Raw genomic sequence first — 21,011 nt, forward strand, 5'->3', positions numbered from 1 at the left:
GTAGACCTTTTCATTAGAGTGGCAGCTCATCCATCAGCTTTGCATTGCCCCAAGCTTCTCTGTGATCTATAGTTATCTTAGCAGTATTTCTCCTGGCTTAGAGAGGTATACTAAAATACTATGGTCCATTTACCTTGCCGCTGAGTGCCTACCATCTCACCCGCTCTGTGATAATAGTTCCTTTTGCCAGTGTAACAAAGCTGGTAGACTTGTCATTTGAAGTTCGACTTTAACACCAGTTACAAACGAATTTATTTCAATCCAGGGGTTTTGCAGTTGGGAGTGGAGTATACAAGTCACCAACTCGAGAATGTTTACAATTGGAATAAAGAACCGACTTGGAGACTGAGATACAAACTAACATATAACACTAATTCACAATATTCAAATATTCATTCAAATCTACAGTACCCAAACTATCTTGAAAATCTTCTTCATTAAAAGTATCAAGTTCTTTGTTCTGTGGAATCAACTGTTCCTTGATTAAACCCTTAACAAAATTCATTAGAACTGACACAACAGTAAAAAATAAATTAAAACACAATTCACACACTTTACATAATCTGGTTAACACTTCTTATGAAATGTCTCTCAACAAATTGATTCTTCAATAAATCCACCAATGAGCTCTCTCAACAATCTTATTCACACACATTATACATCATTTCATAACTATGCTGTTAGACTAGAAAGCACAGTAAATAACAATCTTTGAGAGTTTGTATACTGTAATTGTTTTTGAATTAAGCACAAAGCAACACAATGGGCTATCTGTGCTCTGCCCACCACGGGTACTGAAACCGATTTTTTAGCGTTGTAAATCCGCAGACATACCACTGAGCCACTGAAGGGATATACTGTAGATTCTGGATCAGATATATTGTCATTCATCGTTTTGTAGCTTTCCAAGAACTTGTGTAAAGTCTGTTGGTCTCTGAATTGTGGTTGGAGAACTGATTTCTGGCCCAAAACATGACCTATCATCACATTTTTGTATGTATGATTCAACTAGTACAAAATGATTACTTTGCAAGTAGATCTGCCATCTACTTGATTTGATTCTGATGTTTTATTGATGAAAATAAAAAATATTTGATTGTTTATGGTCGTAAATCATAAATTAGCAGACTATTAACACGTATTTCTCTACATTTTCCTTTCAATCGAAGTTTTGCCAATCATTTTTAATAAAACTCACTTCCTTTAAGTAGTGTTGATAATATAAACTTTTTTCAACCTTTATCTGTGCTATCATCATGTTTGTTAAATGTAAGTAAAATAATCCACTGGTTTCGATTTCACATTATACCTTTTTAGTGCATCAGAGTATTTACCTTAATATTTTTATTTTCTTATCTGGACAATCATTTCTACGTACCTGAAATTTCATTACATGTTCACTTGTGTATGCCTTTCATTTTTTGACGTGTGTGTGTGTCTTGTACTTGAATATTCATGAAACATTATATTCTTTCATTCACCAAAGCATTTACAATTCTCACAAAATGCCCAAATGATTCCATAAATGTCATCCACTAATGGCAACTCCAGTTTTCCCTGATTTTCTTGGAGAATTTTGAATGGATCTGGGGTTGGTTTACCCAGGCTGGAATAAGTCTCTACCATATTTGGTCTCAGACTACTCAGACAACACATCACTGCGATGATCATCAGTTTTCTGCCTTTCCCGTGGAACAAGGTTTATCCTTAGGGGAAGAGCATGAATAGCCATTCTGAATGCACCAGAAACTGGTTGCTCTTCTCTCTCAGTTGTCTGCTGTAATGAAATAGAAGAGAGAGACCAGATTATTCTCTCGGACAACCATATTCCTTCAGTGACCAACTTTCCTTCTTGGTTAGCAGCTCTTCTAACTGCTCTTCATTTGCTTTAATAATGTCATTTTCTTTAAGAAACATTTTTAAACTTAAAATACACAACGCCAAGCAATGGGCAGTACACGCTTCAGCAAAAATATCAAACTTTACAGTATAATATCATGTGGTTACAGCACCACTTTTCTACTTTCTACCCATTTTGTAGTCTATTCAAGTAAAACCGAGTTAATCTTAGAGCATAAGAATAGGTCATTTAATAACACTGTTTGGTCAAATACCTTTTGCTGAGTTATGCTATATTTGAATAACTGGATTGTGAGGATGAATGAAACTGAGACACACAGAGTGAAACATGAAATGAACACAGTATGAACACTTTCTTTATTGACATATAACTGCTTTTACTATAATATGGAATTATCACCTGACTTACCACTGAAGGATACTGCTTTTTAGATCCTTCCACACTGTTCATCAATGTAGAAATATTGACCACAGGAAGAGCAGGTTGTACCTACTTGAAAATACCAATGGTTTGGATTGTTTTGAATTTTGCACAAAGCTACACGAGGGCTATCTGCGCTAGACGTCCGTAATTTAGCAGTGTGAGACGAGAGGGAAGGCAGCTAATCATAACCACCCACCGCCAACTCTTCAGCTACTTTTTTACCAATGAATAGTGGGATTGACTGTTACATTAATGATGTTGAGAAAGCCCACTTGTAGAGAAATATATGTAAAAATGGCTCGTTTGGGTTGAGAAAATATTTTATGTAGAGGAGTTAACAACGTTTCTACCTTCAAACTTGACGTTCAACAACCACAACTATATACAAACAAATGGCCTAAGCATTGGCAACCCAATATCACCAGTTCTAGCCAATATTTTTATGACACAAGTTGAAACACAAGCAATTAACAAAGCATTACATCCACCACTATAGTGGTACAGATATGTATATAACACTGTTGTGGGATTCACATCTACAGAACACACACTTAATTTTTTCAATCACATAAACTCTATACATCCCAACATTAACTTCACATGTGAACAGGAAGAAAGCAATCAAATATCATTTCTTGACGTCAAAATTATAAGAACCGACACACAATTTAAAACAGAAATCCACTGAAAAATCACCCATACTGAACTATACATTCCTTGGGACTCAGCACATGCAATAAAACAAAAACTCAACATACTAAGAAACCAAATAAACACAGCCATAAAACTATGCTCACCAAATAAAATTAACGATGAATTAGACAAAATAAAACAATACTTCATCAACATCAATAAGTTACCTCCACAAACCTTAGAAAACATTATATGCATACACCTACACAGAAAGCAAAATCAATCAACAAAAGTAAATATATCTCATGAATCAAAAATTCACGAAACCATAAACTGCTGCATACCACATCAACAGAAAAATAACAAACATTTGGCAAAAACTAGTAACAAAATATGACATTCCAGTTAATACCAAACTTATTCAAAAACCAGGCACAACACTGAGGTCTACACTATGTAAAAACTACACTGACAAACACCACACCAACATTATTTATAAAATACAATGTGATAACTGCCACGATTTCTATATTGGAGAAACAAGTAGAAAAATGGAAACCAGATTCAAAGAACACAAAAAGTCACCTTCACACGTTTTCGAACACTGCAAGTCAAGTAAACACAACATAACCATAGAAAACACTCAAATACTAAATAAAGAAACAAACATAAACAAACGCAAAATCAAAGAAGCCTTACTTATACAACAACTTAAACCCAAAATAAACTAATACAAAGGAACACGGTTATACCTATATTAAAAATAATAAAATAAATAATAAAATTATATAAATACTGTCCTCTACATTCCGACACTCAGTTACACAACCCCTTTCAAACATGGTTAGCTTCGGGTGAGTTACCTCTCTCTTTCTTTGTGAACCTGACGATGACTGAAAGTCGAAACGTTGTTCGCTCCTCTACATAAAATATTTTCTCAACCCAAATGTAATTCTTACATATATATGACGGTTACATTATAATACCCTCATAGCTGAAAGGGCAAGCATGTTTGGTGAGACTGGGATTCGAACCCGCGACCCTTGGATTACGAGTCGAGTGCCTTAACCACGTGGTCATAACAGGCCTGAAAATAACAAAGAAACAAAGGCAGCAAAAATGAAAAACAGTTAAGGACCTTCTCAATCATGTGTTAAATGAATCTTGCACACATACAGAAGAAAGAACAAATAATGAATAGATATAAAATAATACAAATTATTGATGCACATGGTATATTCATATACTACACAAATACAACTTCTAGCATTAGTTCAGTATACTCTTTCTTACTTCTGCCACTTTTCTTTAGATGCATTTAAAAAGTATCAAAATAGGTGATACCTTAGTTCTGAACAGAATTTACAAAGTTATCTTATATTCCCTAAAGAAATCAGCTAACGTGGAACATGTACATGAACAAGAAATAAAACACGGTCAAGAAGCTAGAAATTTATTTTGTCATATTCCACATAAAAATAAAGCCACATAAAAAACAATGTGATGGCCAGTATTCAGGTACAGAATAGATCTTGGAGTTTGAGGTCATTTTTATTTTCTGCTATTATAAGCATTGTCTATCTTTTTTTTTTACCTTAATAATAATATGTAAAAAATATTACAGTAACATATCTGAATTTTGAAATGTGAAAAGGATCAACTGTCATTGTCTTAGTTATCTAGTTTTCTCCTGTTTCTGTTTCACATTAAAGGGAGATTGGCAATTGAATTGGTAAGAAACAAGTATTAATGATTTTTTTCAAAACTGTGTTTGTGTGTGTGTTTTTCTTATAGCAAAGCCACATCGGGCTATCTGCTCAGCCCACCGAGGGGAATCAAACCCCTGTTTTTAGCGTTGTAAATCCGGAGACATATCGCTGTACTAGCGGGAGGCATTTTTCAAAACTACAATTAACTGTTTAATTATTTTAAATTCAACAACTAACTTTTTCTACATTTTCATTTTTATTGAATAATATAAATGACAATGCCTCAAAAAAGAAAAATATCATGAGATGAAGCTTCTTAAAGTTTTAGTTTCACTTTGGCTGTGGAAATTATTTACACTGGAAAAGAAAATATCAAACACTTTGTTAATCCAGCACAGAAAAACTATTAACTTTTGCAGTAACCTTTTATTTGGGTTATCCAATTATTTATCATACAACCACACAATATTTGAATGACCACTTATATTGCTTTATGCTAGAAATGATCAAAGTTTCTGCATAATTCTCAGCAGAAAAAGTGTGCAAACATTCTTATGTTATACAACCATAAGTTTTTATATTTAACTGAACTGATCAAGCTCCTTACCTATTAATGTAGTGACGTGAAGGCAGAGGAAGTATAGTGGGGGCTTCAAAACAGTTCTGAATGTGACATGATGGGAGTACACAGAAAAGCATAAAATGAGAGAAAAAAATGCCTTTCTTTGCTGGATTCAAACATATAAGCTAGACAGGGATTATTAATAAAGGACAGTAGGAATCACATTTTACTTTGTATTTTGCCTACAGCTCCATAGTACCTAAAGCTGGCAATGAACTATGCCCATGAGAGCTGATTTTCATTTATAAAGACCATATTTTCTCTTAAGTATTATAAGATGGATCTAGACCCACAGGTACAATGTATAGAGTGGATAACACAACCATGTAAACCATGACCATGAGAAATGACTTTGGTACAGATTAAATATTCTCCAAAAATCACAAAGTAGGCCCAGATAACTGATCTAATGAAGTCCTTAAATATAGTTTTCACTCTTAAAAACTCCTATAAAAATCAATAATTTTTCTTTTAATATGTACAGATATGTAAAATTCTTCTTACTTCAGGAGTTTGTTTGTTTGTTTTGGAATTTCGCACAAAGCTACTCGAGGGCTATCTGTGCTAGCCATCCCTAATTTAGCAGTGTAAGACCAGAGGGAAGGCAGCTAGTCATCACCACCCACTGCCAACTCTTGGGCTTCTCTTTTACCAACGAATAGTGGGATTGACCGTCACATTATAATGCCCCCATGGCTGGAACGGTGAGCATGTTTGGCGCGACCGGGATGTGAACCCGCGACCCTCAGATTACGAGTCGCACGCCTTAACACGCTTGGCCATGCCGGGCCTACTTCAGGAGTTATCATCAAACTTAAACATGGCAAAAATTCACTGTGCCTTGTAATCAATACGATCTTTTCTATACAACATACTTGTACATCACTAAAAGCTTATCACATTTTGTATAGGCACGTATAATAAATACAGCTTCCAAAAGTACAGTGATTGATAAAGTTGGTTGCAAACACTTCTAATTAAGCTAAGGGCCACTGTAAAATGGGTTATTAAACAAATAATTATAAATCAATAACAATGCAACACTCATCTGTTTGAAACAATATAATTACTTGGTAGGGTTAAGCAAAAATTAAATGTTAAAGTTTTGATCATACAGAATATTATAATTCATTGACTATAAGCTTTATTGGTATATTTAAAAAAATCGTGACAAGACAGAAATTATTAATAAATAAATAAAGATCATTGGTTGGTAAAATAAAAAAGAGAAAAGAAGTGAAAGAAATTTTATGTAAAAAATAAGTCTTCCTCAAAACATAAATGAATGAGGAAAACGTAGTAGTTGCCAGCAAGACACAAGTGGTGATCCAGATACAATTTGGTTCAGAGCTTTATTACTACCAATACAAATTTCATAACATTTTTCTTTACTGTAATTTTTAAGATGAAAGCAAAAACATTAATAACATGAGAATTGTTTATTAAAATAAAAAAGTACAAGCAATTGTGTTTTGATCCATAGTATTAAATTTTCTTTATTTATAAACAAAGCAAAAACTAAATTTTATTTGATAGGTTTTCTAGCATTTCATTTCATAAAACAAAATATAAGTTGCTCTGATCTTGTAATTTGTTTTTATGATACATACTATTCAAAAAGCTGGTTAATTTTTTTTTTAAACAGTAAATATTTAAGACTAATATTGTCCAGAAAAGTTTAATCGGAATTGGATGATACATTAACATCAAGAAAAAAATATATTTTTACGAATACAAGTAAAACAGGATCCATTGTTAAAAGTTTATTCTTAATATTTTGAGCACACACTGAAAAGTTTGGAATACACGATGCTGACTGAAGTTTCCCAGATTTAACAAAAATCTAGATATAGATGATAAAGGTATCTTTAGTCTGCTTTAAACTAGCACAGTCAATACAACTTTTTTAAGTGGTACTTAAATTTTGTCATATAGTCTCAATTGAACATCTTCAAAAATGTCATATCAAATAGTTTTTTAATAGAAGCAACTGGATGAAAATAACCAATCACTTAAAAAATAAAAATTGGCATTAAAAATACATTTAGCATATGTATACACAATTCACTCAAATATCAGTACAAGAAGACTTAAATCTTGCATTTAAAATGTTACTTTTATTTCTCGGAAAACATCACACTTTCCTTGTAAGTAATACAATAAGTGTTCAAGTTTTTCTTCCTTTAGAACTATTGATTTGAATAAGTTACTCAATACAATTTCAACAGAAACATTACTACTGTTAATATAAAAATGACATTTTTTTTGTGAAACAAATGCTGCCACATTCATTAGAAATTTACAGACAAAACTATACTTTCAAAGAATCTATCATAGATGAACAGAATAGGGAACCTACTGAAACAAACAGCTAAAGATAGAATCTGCTGGAAGACTATCATACAGTAATTTCTATTTATATCCTGTCAGGAAAGACCTTACAGCAATACAGACCATTTTCATAAGCAATAGATACTTTTTCTAGAGAAATATTATCAGTACTGAGTGGGGGAAGAGATCTCGCAAGTACTTCACCCATACTGACAAACAGCTCCATTTATGTCCAGATTAAAAGAAATTACTAATGCATTCATTGTACAAAATATAATGTTGAATATCTTGAAATTTACACTTTCTATTAACACTTTTATATAAAAATATATTTACAGTCACAGTGAAGTCTGTTTACTATAGGAGGTGATGTATTTCAAATATTAACAGAACTGCCAGCTATTGAAGTGTCTGAAAACTGACTCCTGGTTAAGAATAGAAATATATCTTACTGACACAATTAACATAATTCTCCTTTAAGTGGTATTTCTTAGCACCATACAGATTTGTAAAACTCAAATCTCTGGCATCTTTAAGTTGAGAAAATGTACAGAATGGCCTATTCCTAACACTTGTAACATATTAAAATAGTTATCCAAATCTAACACTTGTTAACCACTTAACCAGGAAAGACAAGTTAACTTGTTTACACAATTATTTCTTCCTTTATAGCTATTATGTGTTGTTTAATGGATGTTTTGGTTACATGGCTATGTACTGGTGGTGTAATTTAGCAGTTTTTTACTGCTGAAATAATGGTATCAAACAGACATAAGCACACAGCTGCGTCAATTTTGACTTAAATTTTAGCTACTGACGATTCGTTGTTATAATTAGATTCTGAAATTGATACTGAGTCTGAGTTTGACTACTGTCACCTTCTAAGCTATCAATGCCAAACTTTGACTTATCAATTTCAGAATCTGATGAAACTGTTTAATACCATTATTTCAGCAGTAAAGAACTGCTAAATTACACCACCAGTACATAGTCATATAACCAAAACATTTAGTAAACAACACATAATAGCTATAAAGGAAGAAATAATTGATCAGATGAGAGAAAACAGTCTCTTCATTTCAGAAACGGTAAAAATGACATCAGGACAAGTTAACTCGTCCTCCCCAGGAGAAACACAACATGTGGAAGCCAATTAACTATGCTAAATTTGACAGTATTCAGTTAAAATAATTCCCCTTTGAGTGAAGGTTTAACCACTGGGTATATCCTTGGTTAAGGGGTTAATAGTCCTCAAGACTTATTAAAATGTGATATATGATACTCCACCTCGAAACTTCTTTCATTATGATACAGGGTAGCATAATGAGTGAACTGTTGATTTTAAATCAAATCAGCTTTAAATTGTTGTGATATAGCCATGAAAATTCAAAGGGCAACCTAATTGTGACCCAATATTACTATCTGTCAAAGTCATTAAGGTCATCAACATGTTGAGACTCCTCACCACAACTGAGGATGTGTGCAGCTGGAATAACTAAGTGTGTGGCAATTGATTGGTTGTTGTGCAGCCATACAGCTCAGAGGAAACATTGACTGACTCTACTTAATATTTTAATGAGTGAACTCAGCCTCTCCACTAAATATTTTATCAACATAGAGTTTCTTTTAGTTTTGTATATAAAAAAAGTGATACAATAATACCATATTTTTAAAATTAAGCCCAGTACTTGTATCAAGTGTGGCTAAACTACTCATGTAGAGTTTCTCAAATGTAGCTGAACTAGTCGTAGTTTGTTTCAGGTATTCTTGAAGCATGCATTAACTTACTGGGTCACACCCTCTCCAAATTTCACTCATTTAGCATAGTCAGTAATGTGAATGTGGACCATTCTTGTTCATTGGTTTCTCTGTCAAAGACTTGTGACTCTGTTATCAATTACACCACAGCAATTAGCTTGCTCAGACATCAGTGATCTGAGTGATAAAGTGATTTATATAAGAACACACAAAATTTTCCAAGTACAATTCATCTGATGATAATAGGTTTTCGAATTGTAAGCACTTAAGTTTTTACCAGTTTTCTTAATTTGCCAATATTTTTTATTTTGTTTATTTATAAAAACAAAAAAAAGATCCCAACTGGGGTGTTCAGGGATACTGATATCCCCCTTTGCCCTGCTCACGATAGAATTTTGATGTAAATACTGGGAATTTGGATTAAATTTTTGGTCTGGGTTGTTTTTGTTTTACTCAATTGATACTGAAGATTGAAGTGGTGAAGTAGTTTCAGAGAAGAACAAACATAAGTCAAGAACAAATTAAATCGGAATTTTATAAACCTACTACAGTTTAGAGGAAAAGAGAGTGCCAAACGTAAGAAAAAAGACATTTTTACACTTTAGTATTTCATGACACTATTAATAAAAACTTGGAAATTGCAGCACATTCAGTACTGAAGGAATAAAACAGAAGCTGGTACACAAAATTATTGTATTGTAGGACAACATTGAACTTCTTTATATTTAAAAGTATACATTTCTTGAATTAAATATATATTTTTTTATGTTTATCTTCATCAAACATCATACTTTCTTTACTAAAAACGGAACAAAAAGAAATCTTGTTCTTAACCTAACAAGTTTTCTTTCACCTAATATTATTGGTTTACTCACTATTTATTCATCAGATGTATCACCACTGTCAATGGAGAAAAACATCTTATTCTAATAAAATACTTTAATCTTAGTGCACAATACAAACATTTTCGGGATAAGTTTAGGTTAAAATGAAAGAATCAGCTCTTTCAGAGTTCAGCATTCCTTGTTAAGAACTACTTCTTAGAAGTACAGAAAATATTTATTGGGTTTCATTCTACCCATGAAGCTAGTTCTTAAACACTGTTTAACATTCTGAATGATGTTTTGCAAAGATTAAACCTACTATTGCTACAAGCAATGCATGAGACAAACTTAGATATGCAAGTAAAGGTGTTAAATGTGAAACTTAGAGCAGGTGCCCAACACATTCACTTACTTTAGTATTTCAAGGCAGTATGAACTTAATATGATCTGCAAGCTAATAAAATCTTTAAAAAACTCTCTAAACCTAATGCCTTCTTTTACTACACTGTATTTAATCAACAGTGCCAACCATTAATCGTAGTACCAGATTATATGGATATGAGGATTTCGGTCTCTGTCACCTGTATTATCCAGTGACTGGGACTTGCGTCACTTCAGAGAATATGGACACTTACTGAAAAAATTAATACAAGAGAAAATTATAGCATTTTTTAAAATATATGTTAAACCTTTTGATATCTATCTCCCATCTGTGTTTCTTTATAAGAAAGTTTTGCTGTATCAATCCTGTCAATGTATTCAAGAATATAAGAGTGTGCCAATATTAAGGCAGTGGGGGTACTGATCATCTAAGAAAGCAAACTGATGTGTTGAATTAGGAGATGCTGAATCAAAATATCACACAGGGTTCCAATCAATCATTAATATGATACTGACTGCAATGCTTAGAAAAGTCTTAATTTTTAATATTCAACCAAGATGTTAGATACAATGATTTTCTACTACAATCCACGTCAGAACTCTTATTAAGTATAGGATGAAGTTAGGGGGCACAAGTTAATATATAACATCTCTCTGAACCTACCATGATTCAATGATGAAGATTTAGCCTGAAGATGATTTGCCAAAAGATATGTACATACAATTTTATGTTAGGTGTTCAATAATACAACTGAATGTTTAAAGACTCCGTGTGGAACACCAATGGGCGTGTGTGGAAGCTGATTAGAATTTTACATCCTTTTTTCAAACCAGTCTCACTCTTCGTATTGTCAATGCTGGCATCTCCTATTCTCTCCCCAGTTTATAACACTCTATATACAGTTTGGGATGTTTGGTTTGTTTCTTTAATGTAGTGCCTTTGACAGGTTGCATGTAGAGTGTGCGCGAGCGTGAATGTATGTGTGTGTGTGGGGAGGTGGGGGTGGAGGAGGAGGAAAGAGATATTATTTACCTTTATCTTCAATCAACCAAGCTCTTGGTGTTGGAATTCTTTCTCAAACTTTTCATATATGCTAAATCTGTTCCTGATCAGGAGTAAGGATGATAAATATTCATCAATCTGTAGTGCTACACATATGATGCAAACAATCAGTGTCATCATTTATTCTTACATGTTACATTAAATCCTGGTTAAAATGTGGTGTTTATCTCTATGAAATTGTGATCATATTGTATGTACTAGTACATCTGTTTTTGTACAATGTTGTAATTTTAATTCCATAGACATTATCAGACAGTGTGTTGAGCACTGAAGTATCTCAGTATGAAAACTTATTAGGAATAAGACGACGAAGCTGCAATGTTAAAATCAGTACAATATTCTTTGTTGAAACTTTGCAAAAAAAAAATACCTGAATTTAACCAATGTGTCAGTTGTAGCAAGAAATTAAAAAAAGGTATTTACTCATGAAATAAAAAGCTTTTGACAGTTTATCAATACTTCCAGAATTAAGTCAGTGAACGATGTCTTGGTTGCTTTTGATTTGGACAAAAATAGCCAGATTTCAATTTTGATAAATTTACATAAATTCTACTTATTACACATGTTATTCCACCTCCAACCTTTCTAGATCTTCTTCCAGTTCTTCAAGATCTTCATCATCTTCATCAAAGAGATTTTCATCAATTGGAATAGCTTCTTCACTAATTTTGACTGTAATATTATTTTCTCCACCTACTGCTTCAGGAAGCTTTTGTTCCTCTCCTAAATGTTTAGTTAAAACAATTAGTGTGTCCTTGCTACCTCAAGCTAGTTATTATCGTTATGTCTACATTGGTGTAACACTTCAACATATGTTAAATAGCACCTAAGGTCTCGAACTTCTTTCATTATAAATTACAAAAAGTGAAAAGAGTCACAGAACTCTTAACAAGGGAAGAAACATGCATCAATATATTTGACCAATGAGAAATATTTAAGACCCCTGATCACAAAAAACTGACCCATATTTAGGAAAAAAAGGTCAGGGCTGAAAAACAGATTATATAACCATAATCCAATAACAAAATCTAAAAAAAGCTTATTTTGATTGACAAAATATACACATAACAAAGCCTCAAACTATTACCAATGATATACAGCTATATCTTTTCATACTTCATGGATTTCAAATCTGAAAAAGTATCGGAATAGTAAAGTCACGTGGTTTATTTCTACCAATCAGCACCTTCTGGGACCTAATATTTTAAAATTTGGCCTGACACCTTGATGGGTCAGTTTGTCATGACTGAGGTCTTAAGCAAAAGCTTTATTGCAACTAAGTCTAAAAATATCTTAATAATGTTACCATATGAGACTGTAACATCTGGACAGAAGACAAGGTTATGTTGTAAGTGCATAAACCAATAAGTGAAACACTACACATTCTAAAACACAATGAAAGAAGATATGGAAATGAAAACGGTTTTGCAACAAAAAGATCTTTCTGAAATATGTTCTGATACACACTACAAAAGTTCCATTACATTGAACAACAAAAATGTAACGATCACATTGTGCAAGATAAATTTTGCTAACATAGCATTGCTTTGCGACTTGTATTTAAGCATAGAATTTCCATCTTTCATTTCTATTGGTGTTTGTTTTTAACAGTCATACACAAGCCCACCCCAACGAGTGCCAAAATTGACATTTTAATAAGCAGTTCTTATCAATATGACAGGGTGAAGGGGGTACCAAATAAAAAGTGTATAAGCCAAAACCACAATTTCTCCTCGGCTCATCTCTCCTCATACAGTGTACTGATGAGACATTAGTTAAATGTACACTGAGGTTTAAACAATTTTCTCTGCATTTATTTAGCTTTTTTTATGGATAACTTACTGTACCAAAAGTATTTTATATATTTTGAAGTTTTCTGAATAAAATGAACTTCATCATTATTTATAATTAACCCTTTTCAAACAAGTTTTTGTTTCACTGGAAAGGAGCTTGAAAAAAGATAGTTTTAAAAGCATATTGTAATACAAGATAACATGCACATAAAATTTGGACAAATAATTAAAAATATGCTGAGAAATAGTTTGCCTAAATTAACTTGGGCAAATCATACAAGAGGCTAACATACATAATGTATAATTTTTTACAAATATGATAAACACAGTTCAATGAAAAACTCACTTTTGCATAATAAATGTTACCTAAATCACTAGTGCAATACATAACTTGTGCTATGTTATAAATACAGCTATCATAGCTCACACCTTGTGATAAATTTCAGCAACAACTTTATAAAGCAATGTATACTTTGTAGTAAATTTGAAGGATAATTTTCTTCTGAATTGCACATCTTATAACAACTTTTAGCTGCAAATCTCTAAAGTAAACTATGTTTAAAAAAACATTCTTAGTTACAGATCCTTTGGTTAGGTCTTAATGCAACATACTTTGTCAGGTTGTAACCAAAATACCATACCATCTAATTTTTCTTTTCTTCTGTTCACTTCATGAAAATTATTTGGGGCAGTTGTTCCAATGTTTTGAAACTGCTGTGCTTGAAGGCTAAGGGCTTCAGGTGTTATTTCTACACACAATTCAGAGTTCTGTAACAAGTATGGAAAAATCAGGTTTTATGATTTTACATGGACTTTTGAAAACAATTTTAAATATAATAAACATAATTTCTTTTTCATTACCATTACCAAAAGTCAAAAAATAAAAAGGATGCTATTTTTGATGTCATTTGGAAAAACTCTGCACTTATAATCACGAAATATTTTATTAAAAAAATATAACTGCAGGCTCACTGAAATCTGTAATGACAATTCTCACTGAATAGACTCTTCATTAACCAAAGTAGTGAAACATGATAACACTAACACACCCATTTAATAACAAACAAGGTAAATATTGGACATTAAAACACCTAACTAAAGCCAGCAATTGCCAATAGAAAAATTCTTTAACATTTTCCCAATAGATAGCAGACATTTACTGCTGCTCCCAAAAAATTAACCAATATCTTAGATTTATTTATAATAATTAAAACCAAAGAAACAAAATCACGCTGGAAAAACACTGCTCTTCTCACTAGACAACTCCTAAACAGTTTAATATTTCATCTATGTTTACATTCACTTTTCTAACAATTTGTAAATTATTCTTCTAGGCAAATCCCAAAATTTTTCATGCTATTTAGTAATTGAAATGAAACTACTCCAACAATAATTAAGCCTAGTGTCAACAAGACATCATTTCATTACCTGAGATCTCTTATAATGCTGGTTAAACTTGATTTTAGCAATGTGTGAAATATTTAAAGCTAATTAGGAAATAGTTAACCAGCAAAGTTATCTACTGTCAAGAAAAAACTTATTAATGAAACGTAAAAGACTGGTACATAAGATAAAGTTATTTTTTACATTCAGAATTTTTTTATTACAAGTATCTTAAGTAGTCTGTTTCTTTGTGAAACTACTAAACTCGCATGTTTAACAATTTACTAAGCTAAGACATCAGAATAAACTTACTTCTTCATCTTCTCGAGGCAGAAGATCATAAGCAGCCTCATCTTCATCCATCTGGATATCCAAAGCTAATTCTGGATTGAATGTAAACATCTCTCGACCACTAAGCTATTTAAACAGTTCAAGAACATAACATCTTTTTGTTGCACTTAAAACACAGCCCAAAATTGTAAAGATAGCATTGTAATCACTAGCTTTGAAAAATAGGTAAATAAATCCAAGAACCCACACACACTCATAAAACAGACATACTAAAATATATACAAAAATAACAATGCCTTGATCAAAAATATGATTATTTTTATCTGAAAGTTTAAAAGCTTAATAGTAATGTGATACTACATAGTCAAAATATAAATGAGAGACAACTCACATTTATCTGTACCATTGAACACATCTGCAGACTAATTTAGTTCAGAATTCAACATCTAAATGAGAAGACTGTCTTACCTTAAATAATGTTAAAAACTGGCCATTACAATAATAAAAGATATTTAGAAGACACTACTTTATCATGCATTGTTAACATCTAATGGGGTGGAAAATTTTACTGATATATTGCTGATTTTTGCAGCATTTTAGTACTGAAATAGGGAATTTAGTACTAAAGTAGAACAATGAAAATATATTTTAAAGGGTGTTTTTAGTTTGTTTAGGTATAAATACTTGAACTTTTATTATTGTTTGAAAATTGCAATTTTGGGTAAATTCTCCAGAAAACCACATCCTTTTCCAGGCCATTTTTCTCTTTATTTTATTGTTCTAATGCTTTTTCCTTCTTTCTTTCCAGAATATAAATGCAAATAAATGATAATTTTGTTATTATTTTGTTGTTTTTCAGGATGAATATTTATGTTGACATTTGCACACGTACAGAATTCATAATGAAGCATCCCTGGACTCCAACTTCACTCACTGTTTGCCTCTAATTCTCTTTCTATTTCATTAGGTTGATGTTGCTTTTAATTTTCTTCTCATCAGGAAACTCTTTGATGGGATTTGCCTCTTTATCATCTTATATCTTTCTAACAGAATATTGATAGAATTATCACTAGGTTAAGGAAGACTTGAATTTAGCTCCATTATGTCATGACAGAATCAATACACAACAGTTTAGCCAATTATCTTCTTTTCCAGCTTAAATAACCCCATGAGACTAAGAACAAATTTGTATCATGGAGCTATGCATTAGGTGTTAATAAACAAGATAAACTTAAGCTGTTCTTACTCCACAAGTTGAATATTTCTTGATATCGTGATATACGATAAAACAAGTTCTCTACAGCCAGGGTTTAGGCTTAAAAGTATCTGTCAGAACCTCAGCCCAGTTAAGTATACAGTTAAAATCACCACAGAAAAAAAGGTGAAGTCTTTTTTCGAAAATGTTATTTCCAAGTTCACTTGAAATACTTATTTAGATAAACTGTGAAAGATCATGACATTTCTCAGATAGAAAAGCAGTACTAAACTCCTTGTGCAGAAGATAAAACATGGGCTTATCCCTCAAAGCCAAGTATTTTGTCACTCATGGAAAGCAGCACAATTTTAATGCCTCAATGTTTTTTGACTTTTCATGAAACTTCCATTACCAAAGTTAGTTCTTTTAAGCAACATTACGAAATTTAGCCTGAAATTGCATCACACATCTAACTTTACATGCCAAGTTGTTTGAAAGTAATTATATTGTCTTTAAGAATTCCATGCAAAATACAAGTGTTTAACAATCTGTCACTACAAACATTAGCAGGGTTAGCAGTATTTCATTTACAATAATCTATTTGAGAAAATTAATGTCTGTCCATCTCACGATTAGCTATAAATAGCTTTATTCAGGGCATGGTCATTTGATCAGTTTAAAACTTGTATCTTCGTAAGTACAAATATTGCATACAAGGAAATTTTGTAAACAACTTGTCAACATGAATTCAATAGTCCTTAACTTCAGACTCTGGCTTCAAATATAACATATTGTCAAACTTCATCCTATTATACTAACAGAAAAAATTACAGACAGTTTGCTCAGTTCACAGTAAGATGCAAGACAGAATCAAGAACATGTCCACTGGAACAATGAAACATGAAGCTAAGTAATGGGAATATACTAATTTAGGTTGAATCTGTAAATCAGATTCATTCCTGTTTTTATAGACACATGATCATATAACAACGGCAGAAGTGTAACATAGCTAGAAATAAACATAAACAAAAGTATCAGCCTCTACAATATGTTCAATAGTAACATTAATGTTGCAAGATTACATGATCCAGTTCATACAACCCTTTATGGTACCATCTGCTGGTACAAATGACCCTGATTGACATACTGTTCAAAAAAGAAAACCACTGACTGACTAAATGTAGCCTTTAATCCCCCTTAAAATGTATGAAAAATTCTTTACAGATGCATTCCATCCCACCAATCATTTTTGTGGTCAAGTGTACCTCAGGACTTTGCTGACACTCAGATTTCTAATTACACAACAGAAGTTTCTAAATGTTCTTGTACTTTGCAAGTGACCATATGCTGTATGGAAGAGAAATTTTGTGAACTGTAGAGAAGTACCAAGGCCACCTCATGTTTTGTATCTTCATTTATGAACTGAATGATTAATCACTTGCTTTTCATTAAAGGTGGGTGGATGATGTTATTTATAACCATAGCTTTCCTTATTTATCTTCTAAATATTTTGTGCAGTATAATAACTTAGACCATGTAAAGATTAGTTTTAGAATAAAATCTATAATACTAACACAAAGACAGTTACTAGGAGAGATGAACATGATATAACTTACACCAATGTGATGACCAGCTTTAAATTCAGCTTTTTTTCTGTCCTGTTCCACTTGAGCTTTTTCTTTTTATCTTGAATCTGAAAAAAAAACAAAAAACATTTAAATTGATATTTAAAATCTACTTGTGCAAAAAAACGTTTTCAAAAATGTAATACATCAACATGGACAAAAACAATTTATTCAACAGTGTGCTGCTAAAAATACATCATACTATTAAATATACTACCTAATTGCTTGTTACATAAATACATTTATCAAACCTCCCAGACATATGTAGTTTAATTTAGAATGCAAAAATTGTTAGAACGCAAATTAATCTAGTATTTTTTATATACATTTTATTCATATAACGTACAAGTGTTACTACAAAAGAGTAATATTCAAAACTTCTATTTATATTAATTTTTTTCACTTTACACACATTCTCCTGAAGTCTCATGGTAATAAAATGACTTGTTTGAATACGCAATTTACCCTAGATTTGTATTTTTTAAAATTTTAAAAAATCAACCAACAGTGACAGGATTTGTAGATTTAACTAATTTCAACTTTTTATGTTTGTTTTTTAGCAAAAGCATTATTGTCTGTAGTTCTATTATGGTTTAGTGATACTACTAAAAAATGTAATATAGTAGTTCAGCAATTACAAAAATATCATCTAAAAAAGACATCTAATTCCACAGTCTATGACTTCTTAGAATAAGTATCCAAAACTTACAACTAAAATGTACAGTTCATGAATTTAGTAATTATACACTTCATATACTGCATGCTCATATGAAAAAAAGTTATTTCACAAAACATGGTTTGCAAGTATTATTTGGTAGTAGTGGTATTAAGTTTTATAAAATACACTAACAAGTTTAATAAATCAGTATCTGTATTTATAAGTTATATTATATTAATTATATCTTATATTACTTAAACCTACCTACTGCCTTAAATAAATATTTCCAAAGAGAAATAAAAGCGTCAAAGACTTGTCTATTACAAATCTCACTTTCAACTCTAAACCTGAACAGTTGATGCCAGCATCTGATAACATTTGTTTTTTGGTTTAAAACTAATCTATACCATGTTCTTAACTATCTTTTCTAAATAGGATTGGACATTTTGTAAGGTGTGGTGATAATTATTTGGGCATCATTAGCATAATTCAGGCAGAACTTGCAAAGAATTATGGTTTTAAAGAGCTAAAGATGTTATGAAATTAAAATCATATTCTGAGAAATTAGGTATATTCATTTCCAATCAGATAAAATAACTTGCTTATATTATTTGTGATGACAAGAAACCCACTTGAAGTAAACATGTATTCTAAAGACAGCTGGTATGGGCAAGTGCATCTGTAAACATAGAAATAAGACAGATAAACATATAGATTTATATATTATCTTTATAGGTAGGCTCTGGTAACGTAGAACTATCTACTAGTCACCAGGTACGACTGGTATTACTGGAACTTGCAGTGCAGATAGTTAAAGTCTGCTGATAAAAACAACAGCTCCTGTTGAAAATTTGAAAGGGTTTTGACATAACATATGATTATGAAAAGTCATTGTGAAACATTCTCCTACTGATATACATCTTGAGATAAAAATGTATTCTATAGATGGCTGGTATACATATTAAGACTTTTACTAAAATAAAGTAGAAAACAACAAGGTCAAAATGTTGTTCTGTATTTTAATTAAAGTTCTAATACCCAAATCAGTTGTCTTGAGAATACATTTTTTCTTATCCTTCAATATTTGTAATTTAACCCAGTTCTTTCATTTGTCTTTCCAGGCTAACAATTTTTGTCATGTTATTTATTTTAAAATGTACAAGTTCATGATGAAACTTTGTGGAATGGATGACAACTGCCTGCTGTGGAGACATAAGTGTGGAGGATGACATTTCAAGTCTTCCACCTTTCGTCTTCAAGTCTACAACAAGCAGTTGCCGTCCATTCTACAAAGTTTCATCATGAATACTCTGTCTAACGAATCTATCAAAGTGTACAAGTTTATGTTTTCGGTCTTCTATGCAAATTTAAGTCCTTCAACTATGTACTGTGTATTCTATTGTTTCTCTTCTTTCTTCAGTTTCTGATCCTACAAGCAAGCTAACATTTGGGCTGGTTGGTGAATTTTTACTTTTAAAATTTCTCATGCATGTTTCTTTTTAAATAAAAGCATATTTTACCTTAGTCTACCCATGTAACAGCAGCAGAAACTTAACTTCTCACACAATCTCTCATTACACTCTACATTCAATGAATTTCCATTTTACTGTACAACTATCAGCTGTCCTCAGAAGGAATTTGGGATCTATTTGACATGTATTTCCATGTTGGAGACTACTAATATAGAGTATCCCAGAAGTCTGGACCCATAGGGAAAACAGATGTTATATTCTTAAAGTTAAACCAACACATTTCTAATATCAGTTGTATATATTTCAGGAAAGAAGATACCCTGATTTTACAGGATACCAAGAATTGTAATGAATATGGTTGTTGGTGGTATGCAATTTGAATAATACATTAAGACTAAACTGTTTATTTCTCTCTATGGTTTCAGACTTCTGAGAGACCTCTAATTGGTTTACAAAGTAATTTAAAAGTACTTTTAACAACAGTAACTTTTTAAAGCAGTCCTTGAAATTTTGGATTGTACACGACTGGAATTCAGTTGGATAAAAATTTGGAACCACTGTTCTACAGAATATGATAATGTAAAGAAACAATTCTGCACAACAAGATAGTCCTGGAACTCAAGACAGATTGTAAAGATTTTCTGTTAAAGTATTTCTGATTGTAAATTCAATAGATTCCTTATCAATTAACCTGTTGACTGCCAAGTATTTCAGCTGCTATGGCAGCTCCTATGATGGTTTTTTTTCAGCAAAAATGAGTAATTTTTAAAACACTGGATCGAAAGTGAAACAGTTTGTAAGTAGGTCACATGCATGTATGGTGCTGACATCTACTGTTGAAGTTAGGTATTATTGAGAACGAATTAACTCATCCGTGGCACTGTGTTACCAATCGGCTTGGACGAGTTATCTCGTCTATGGCACTAAACAGGTTAACTAACTCGACTTTACTACTACGTCAAGGAGACCGAAGTTTCCAAAATACTTCC

At 31.9% G+C, this 21,011-nt stretch overlaps 1 pseudogene across 1 annotated transcript in view; it reads right to left on the bottom strand.

Moving 5' to 3' along the window:
- LOC143256018 (zinc finger CCCH domain-containing protein 15-like) overlaps positions 1-21,011 on the bottom strand; it is a 61,317-nt pseudogene that overhangs the window by 14,261 nt on the left and 26,045 nt on the right. The window contains exons 8-11 of the transcript XR_013030963.1: positions 17,884-17,953; positions 15,094-15,198; positions 14,040-14,166; positions 12,187-12,328 (exon numbers count right to left, since the gene is read on the bottom strand). The product of XR_013030963.1 is annotated as a zinc finger CCCH domain-containing protein 15-like (transcript). The remainder of the gene's footprint in view (positions 1-12,186; positions 12,329-14,039; positions 14,167-15,093; positions 15,199-17,883; positions 17,954-21,011) is intronic.

The sequence above is a fragment of the Tachypleus tridentatus genome, chromosome 7, assembly GCF_004210375.1.
Source record: "Tachypleus tridentatus isolate NWPU-2018 chromosome 7, ASM421037v1, whole genome shotgun sequence".
NCBI lineage: Eukaryota > Metazoa > Arthropoda > Merostomata > Xiphosura > Limulidae > Tachypleus > Tachypleus tridentatus.